General features: G+C 43.2%; 1 pseudogene; it reads left to right on the top strand.

Moving 5' to 3' along the window:
- Nucleotides 3,208–4,570, top strand: LOC110431604 (annotated as a pseudogene).

The following is an 8,595-nucleotide window of genomic DNA, read 5'->3' on the forward strand; positions in this document are numbered from 1 at the left end:
CTAGCCACACTCCGCGTTCTTCTGCCGGATGTGAAATCTGGCGTGGCATTAAGCGGAAATAACGGGCTCATTTTCTTTGCCCAGAGAAATATTGAAATGTCAATGTGGAAATTTTTCGACGAAGCAAGCACAGGCAAATGGTTGGGGCTGGGTACAGAAATCAGGCCGTGAGCTTAAAAGAAAAAAAAAACAACCAGCCCATGAATGTTGCACGTTGAGAAATGAGCCCAGGATGCAAACACAAAACTCAAAAGGGTTAAGCTGAGTGATCAACATCGTCAGGCCTGTCCTGGCCTAGCCATGACATGAGCCCACGATCCATCATGATTTCAGATTGATGCAAGTCGGTCTTGAGGACCGGTAGCCCAAACCAAACAACCATGATCTGGAACGGGGCCTTTAGTTCCAAAAAAAACTTATAAAAAATTTTGAATTCTCACGGCACATGCATAAAACATTAAATATAGATAAAAATAATAATTAATTATATAATTTGTCTATAATTTACGAGACGAATTTTTTAAGCCTAGTTAGTCAATGATTAGACAATATTTGTCAAATAAAAATAAAAGTACTACAATGTCACTTCAAGGTACTTTACCATCACGGTCACTGATCAGACCTGATAATTACCTGATTGTCTCTTTCTTGTCACACGCGGGAAGGGCAGCCTCGAACCAAAGTGCAAAGCGCCAACGGCCGCACGTCATGGTGATGCTATCTTTCGGCTCGGAAGTTTATTCTCATCACTAAATTTACTCTACAAGTTACTGGCACTGGTAAACTCTCAGATGTAATGTGCCACTTGCCCACATGGCCGTAAACTACTACGTCCGCGCGCACTGGTACTGTACTGCCGCAGCAGCTTCAATAATACGCTGGAATCAATCAAGGAAGCAAGCTTGCTTTCCCGAAAACACAAAAAAGAAAAACAAAGCGCTCAAGGGACAAAGCTACATGAGACGGCGAGTGGATAAGATCGTGCCCCCTGGCCGGCAGATAACATTATCCAGGCCGCGCGAATCCCTGGAGTATATTGTTAATTTGTTATAAGTTGATCTCTGTGTTTTTTTTTCCCTCTCCGAGAGTCCTTTTCCAGTTTTCCTTGTTCTGAGAGCAAACTACAGCTGTTCACGCTTTAAATAATCCTGCGATATATAGAAAACTAATAAGCGTCTACCACCCAATCAGCAATCAGCAGTCGCAAGACGCACTGAAGAAAGCTCATCGATCAGATGCATGAATGGAGTTGGACAGCCTTGCACCAAGTGGACACCTGTACTGTAAACACCGCTTCGCCAACTGCATGCCCAGGTCCACGATGCGATCGCAGATCAATAGATCATCCACGCCGACGTGCCCACGCCATTTGTCGCGAAACCATCGGGCAATCGGCTATCCTCCAAAAGCTGTCTGCGTCTCGTCTCTGTCTCGTCTCGGTTCTCGCTCCTCCGCTGTCTTTTCATAGCAATCATGTTCTCATCCTCATTTCTAGAAAAAAATAGAAACTTTAGGTACTATTTACGTTTCTAAAGTTTCTATTTTTAGGAGTATCATTTTATAATATGGAGATAGTAATATTTACGTTTCTAAAACATAAATATTCTCAGAATGTGTAACGTGAGGACTGCCAAATGTCCGCTCCCATCCATCTGCCTGTACTCCTGTTTCAGGCCAAGGCAAGAGAAGGCGCAGCAGGTGCTGGATCGTATCGGCTTGTTTAGTTACAAAATTTTTGGCAAAATGAGCACTGTAGCAATTTCGTTTGTATTTGACAAATATTGTCCAATCATAGACTAACTAGGCTCAAAAGATTCGTCTCGTCAATTCCGACCAAACTGTCCAATTAGTTTTTATTTTTATCTATATTTAATACTCTATGCATACGTTTAAAGATTCGATGTGACGGGGAATCTGAAAAATTTTGCAAAATTTTTGGGAACTAAACAAGGCCCAAGTTGGGGTTAGTTAAACCTGGCACGCACGGACGCGCGCGGGCCGGCCCCCACGGCCCACTACAAGCATGTGCGCAGCGGCCGTTCTGGTGCGGCAAGCATCTCCACTTTGGATTAGGAATTTACTAGGGCTTGTTCAGTTCCAAAATTTTTTGCAAAATAAGAATAGTATCACTTTCGTTTGTATTTGACAAATATTATCCAATCATGTATTAACTAGACTCAAAAGATTTGTCTCGTCAATTTCGACCAAACTGTGCAATTAATTTTTATTTTCATCTATATTTAATATTTCATGCATGCGTCTAAAGATTTGATGTGACGAGCAATCTGAAAAAAAATTTACAAAATTTTTTGGGACTAAACAAGGCCTAGGATTTGTTTGTGATGTGTGGATTAAGTGAAGTGACGCACTCACTCACCCACAGTGGCCGGATCGATGCGCACGGGCATTGACCGGCATCCATAGCTGCCGGCACTTGCGAGTGAGAGGTGAGTAAATTAATACAGTAGTATAATATTTTGGAAACAGTGCATAAGAGTTTTATGGAGATGAAACTCTCTCTACTTCTACGAAACTCTTATCATCTCTCTTCATTAATATAGCGCCATATCAGCATATTTAATGTGCATGAAACTCTAATGAAACCCCATTAAGACTGACCTAAGCTTGGTGAAATGAGCACATTATTGGCTCGTCGGAGTTAATAATCCGCCGACGGGCCACCATCCGGCGTGTTTGTGCTTACTTTTTCATTTTGCGTGTTGGGCGCGACTGCAGCAGACCTGCATAGACACATCCCGCTCCAGCAGTTGGACGATGCACTGCTTCAGCCGAGGTCAAATCACCGGTGGTGACCTTATACTAAGAGCAACTCCTACAGATTAGCTAAAAGTAAATGCTAAATTCCTTGATTTAGCCATCTTGTAAAATAGAAAAGTCTCTTAAAAAGAAGTGTGCCACAGCAGTCTAGCTAAATATGATCCTTTTCTATATTTAAACGGGCCACGTCATCAAGACGGTTGGGGTCTTTGGCCGCAACAAGTCCGGACGTTGGCTCGCAAGTCGCAATATACGTCCGCCGCCAGGTCTGCTCCCAATGCACGACTAGCAACCCTTGGCGGCGCACTACGGCTGTTCGTTGCCTGGGCGCTCGTGGCAGAGCCGAGCAGCAGCCGACGGTGGCGACTGGCGAGCGCTTCATCTTTAGAATTTATCAGGTCATTGTTTCTGATCACAGCTTTGCCCTAGAGCCGTAGGTGTGTAATGGATTCTGAAGCTGAGTTTAATCTACTAAATGAATTGGTGGATTCATCATCTTCGGATGATGATGATGATTTATATATTGTTGCTGCCCATATAGTATCAACAGATATTGGCAATGAACCACATCATCGTGGTTTAGTTGAGGGACACCGTGTATTAAATCGTGATAGACAGGCTGGGCATGAGAGACTTTATCAAGACTATTTTTCAGATAATCCTACATACGGGCCAAACTATTTCAGGCGCAGGTTCGTATGTAACCATTTTGTTCAATTATATACCTTGTATGCGTTTGATTTTGCCTAATCAATTTGTTTTTACATAGATTTCGAATGAGGCGACATGTGTTTGTCCGTATAATGAATGTTGCTGACAAGCATGACAATTATTTTGTGCAAAAGAGGAATGCAGCTGGAACCCTAGGACTATCTTGTTTGCAGAAGGTTGTGGCGGCATTTCAGATGTTAGCTTATGGTGTAGCGGCTGATGCTACAGATGACTATGTTCGTATTGGTGAAAGTACTGCTCTTGAGAGTCTGAGAAGGTTTGTTAGAGCTGTTGTTGAAATATTTGGGGATGAGTACATGAGAATGCCTAATGAGAAAGATACAGCTAGATTGCTTGCAATTGGTGAGAGAAGAGGTTTTCCAGGTATGTTGGGTTCCATAGACTGCATGCATTGGACCTGGAAAAATTGCCCGGTTGCATGGCAGGGCATGTACATGGGGCACAAAAAGAATCCTACAATTATACTTGAAGCAGTTGCTTCAAAAGATCTTTGGATTTGGCACGCTTTTTTTGGATGCCAGGCTCGCACAATGATATCAATGTTCTTCAGAGATCTCCTGTTTTTGCAAGGCTTGCTGAAGGTCAAGGTCCACAGGTTAATTATAGCATTAACGGAAACAATTATACAATGGGTTATTATCTTGCCGATGGCATATATCCATCTTGGACCACTTTTGTGAAGACCATACCAGAGCCACAAGGTAACAAGAATAAATATTTTGCTAAGGCACAAGAAGCGTGTAGGAAGGATGTTGAACGAGCGTTTGGGGTTCTACAAGCTCGCTTTGCTATAGTTCGAAGACCAGCTCGTTTGTGGGATGAGGACACGCTTCGAGACATCATGAACGCTTGTGTCATTATGCATAACATGATTGTTGAGGATGAGGGGGTTGACGAAGACGATTTCAATTACGACGACATGGGAGAAAAAGTGAAAGTATCCCATGAGAGTACACTTGAGCTAGAAAAAGTGAAAGTATCCATGGCGCCTGTGAAGAAAAAAACACATGGACAATCAAGATCATATACTGAAAGTCTGAAATATGATTTCAAGAAGTAGGTACAATGGAATTAAAATCTACTATGATAGCAAATCAGAGTGACACAAAAAAAAATTACTTACTGGAATACACAAACCGTAGTTCAATAAATAAATTTGTAATATGCACAAACCTTCACTTTACTGCAACTAGTCAAACTGTACTATCTGAAAGTAACACGAATGCTTTCATGATTAAGAGCACACCAAATCTGAGTTATATACAGAACATATTGCCAAAAATGCTTTCATTCACAAGTCACTTGCAATAAATAGTTAACAAACTGCATCTAATCTGACAGGTATATATTTCGGTTGGCCTGATCATTGAAAAAAAAATGGATCTAGCTATTTGGATCTTACCGGAATACATGTCAGACAAGGGGGCTGATGCAGCAGATGAAGCATTGGGAGGAAGAACTCCATGCCGCAGCCTAGGTATCCCTGAATTTTGCAACCAAGGCAGCAAAGGAAACTGCTGTTGCTCCCAATAGGTGGCCGCCGAGAATATGGGGAACGACTGGAGCTCAGACGAATTGGGCTCCCCATGGCCATGGCTCGCACACATCAGATCCGCTTCTGATTGTGCTTGCGACATGGTGCCTCTGCACGATTTCGAGGACCTCGAGGATCCGCGTCGTGGAGAGATGAGATGAAAACAGAATACCGTGATCTCAAGCAGAAGATGAGCACGAGAAGGGGCACACGCGGGAAAGGGACAGGCCGGCGCGCGGCAAGCGCGGGAGAGGCGAAGCCCGCGCGCGGGAATCGATTGGCGCCGCGGATAGCAAGCAGCTCTGGCTCGCGAAAATTGGCCAGCGACGATTGCGGAATAGCCAGTGAGGAAAAATAGAAGACCGGATGGAAAGGCTGTTGGAAAGCATTTTTTGGGCCACAATAGCTATAATAGCTTCACAGATGCATTTGGCCAGCCTGTAGGAGTTGCTCTAAGGAGCCTAAACTTGGACAGCTCACAGCTAACCAACCCAATCCCACCCCAGTTTATTAGGCGAACAACAGGTTTACTCTATCCAAATCCAACTCACGTGTGGACGCAACGGTGGACCGTGCAAGTGGATCAACCAAGTAATAAGCCTGCAACGCATCTGGTCAACGTTGGTTGCCTGAGAGCATCTTCCATTTCTAAAATTTATGTCAGTCAAACTTTTTAAAATTTAACTAATTATATATAAAAAAGCATAAATATTTACGATATTAAACGAGGATATTATGAAAATATATTCTATGACAAATTTAAAGGTATTAATTTGATAATATAAGTTTTAGCGGTTTTTTTAAAAAAAATTGATCAAGATTAAAAAGGTTGAACAACTTTAGGAATTACTTCCTCCATCCGCAAATAAACGCATATCTCATTTTTTGAAAAGTCAAACATTTTTAAGTTAACCAAATATATATAAAATATACTAATATTTATCATATATAATATATATTATTAGATTAAGCATGAAATATACTTTCATAAATATATTTATTCGCATATATAAAGATTGATATTATTTGATATATTTTTAGTTAAATTTAAAAAGTTTGATTTCTCAAGAAACTATATATGTATTTATTTATGGATGGAAGGAGTAAATATTTCGGAGGCGTATGTAGAGCAAGTATTATAGCAGGTTGTAAGCCAGCTAAATGCTGACGTGGAGGAGAGAGAAGAAGAGAGAGAGAGTAAAAGCGGGCTGTAAACTTACAGCCGGCTCAGACACAAAAACCAAGAAAGTCTGTGAGATAGACAAGTGTGTCATGTACTAATAGTGATGAGCTAACCATTATATAGCTGGAGTACAAGAAGACTGCAGCCAGCTGCTGGTACTCCGTAAACCACGCCGCCTCGGAAGTCCACTCGTGGCTCGCCCCACACCCGCGCACGTGACACGTTGCCGTGTGTGCTCGGCCTAGCATAGTACACGCGTCCCCCTCTAACAGCTTCACGTCTCCCAACAGTTCCTGCTCTTCTCTTCTTCCCATCCCACGCTTCTCTGCTGCCTGGCAGATCTGCTCTCGACTACTCCTCGCGTACGTACGTACACGGCGTCCGGTTGGGTAGAGTAGAGGTGCAGAGAGCCAGAGGATGAGGCAGTGGCAGGCCACTCCTCGCGACGCAGCATCCGGCGGGAGCACGGGACTAGGTGGTGGATCACAGCGAGGCACCACCGGTTGCGGACCACAGGCGCAGGACGCTAGCTCCTGCTCCTGCTCGCTCGTTGCTGCTCCCTCAACACCAGCACGAGTACACGACGCCCCACCACTCTCCACTCCATTTTAAACGCTCGCACTACTGCCGTTTGTATAGACCGGAGGAACATGTCGTGGCTCGTGGTCGTGGCCTCGGATCCTGCGGGCCCCCCCCCCCCTCCTACCCCAAAGCGAAAGCCGCACAGAAGAAGCCGACAGTCCCGCTACCACGCGGGTCCCCCAGAGGTCACGTGAACGCCCGCCGCGCGACCTCTCCTAGCGTGACAAGTGCCCGGCCATCTTCCGGACTCGACACGCGGCGCTCCGCCGCTGGCCCGCGCGTCGCGACACGGCGAGGCGAGGCGAGGCCACTCCACACTCCCACTGCACCAATCACGAATGGCTGGCTCTACGAGAGCCCGCCTGGCCCCGCTGTCGTTTTCCGCGCTCCAGCAGTTCCAGCGTCACTGCACTGGGGAATTGGCAGCCATCGGATATGGAGGTGCGTGCGACGAGAGCCGTCCGTCCGTCTTGATACGGGTGGCTTGCTGGGCTAGGCCGAGTCCGGCCGGTGTGATGCGCCTTTCGGGGTTGGAAAGACGGTTTCACGAAAGCGGGGGCGCAATCATGATCGTCCTGGAACACGGATATGAACTGATGATACTGTACTACGTAGTAAGCCTTGTTTAGTTGATGAAAAAATTTAGATTTAGCTACTGTATCACTTTCGTTTGTATTTGATAATTGTTGCTCAATAATACACTAACTAAGTTTAAAAGATTTATCTCGTAAATTATAAGCAAACTGTACAATTAGTTACTTGTTAATTAATATATATTTAGTATTTTATACATGCGTCTAAAGATTTAACGTGGGTGAACTAAACAAGGACTAATTACCATGGGTCATCGGATCACGGCCACAGAATTTGTCACGCCTTTTTACATCTGCGAATTGTTTACCGCTCAGGAATCCCATGCAAAAGGAAGTAGTACGGGTGAACACAATCGTACTGTGAGTTACTGTGACTCTGTAAGCTTTTTACAAAAGCCTGGACACAATGCGCATCTGATGGCAGATCGCCTTTCCATCTGGATAAATTCTGAAAATACACGTTCACAATTGACTATTAATTCGTAAGGCAAAATCAATTATTTTGCATGAACTTCTTGCGTTACAAACAAGTTCATAAAGCCTCATGCATCTCGCGCAATGATTATACTACTCCCTCCGTCTCAAAAAAAAACATGTAATTCTAGCATTCAAATATTGTCTCAAAAAACATATAATTGTAGAGTTAGGATCACCTTTTTTAATGGGATCTACCAATTTAAAATATCCCACACCACTAAAAAAACAAAATCATCCATGAGAAGAACATTACAGAAGAGAACTATTCTAGAATGATAGAGGAGGGGCAAATGCATGATTTCACATATACACTAATCTTACCTCCAAAAGCTTGATTTACATCTTTTTTAGGACGGAGGGAGCACCTCCACCAGTCCCCCTCCACACCCCTCAACAAATATGGATGCACCATGTTCGCTTGAACTTATCCGCACCAACTTTTTATCTAAGAACATGATTTTTCTCTCCCAACAAATCAATATCAGTCGAAATTCAAAGAATCTAAAGCTCAACCAAATATATAATTAAAAATATTAACATCTATGGCACCAAAAATTTATATATGAAAATCTAATGATACTTATTTAATATTATACTGTAAATACTAATATTTTTATATTTAGTCAACTCAAGAAAATTTACATTAGAATTGCAATCTTTTTGGGATGAAAGGCATAATATATACTCCCTCTATCCAATGTATCGTTTTAGTTTTG

This window comes from Sorghum bicolor, chromosome 1 (assembly GCF_000003195.3).
Source record: "Sorghum bicolor cultivar BTx623 chromosome 1, Sorghum_bicolor_NCBIv3, whole genome shotgun sequence".
NCBI classification, from domain to species: Eukaryota; Viridiplantae; Streptophyta; class Magnoliopsida; order Poales; family Poaceae; genus Sorghum; species Sorghum bicolor.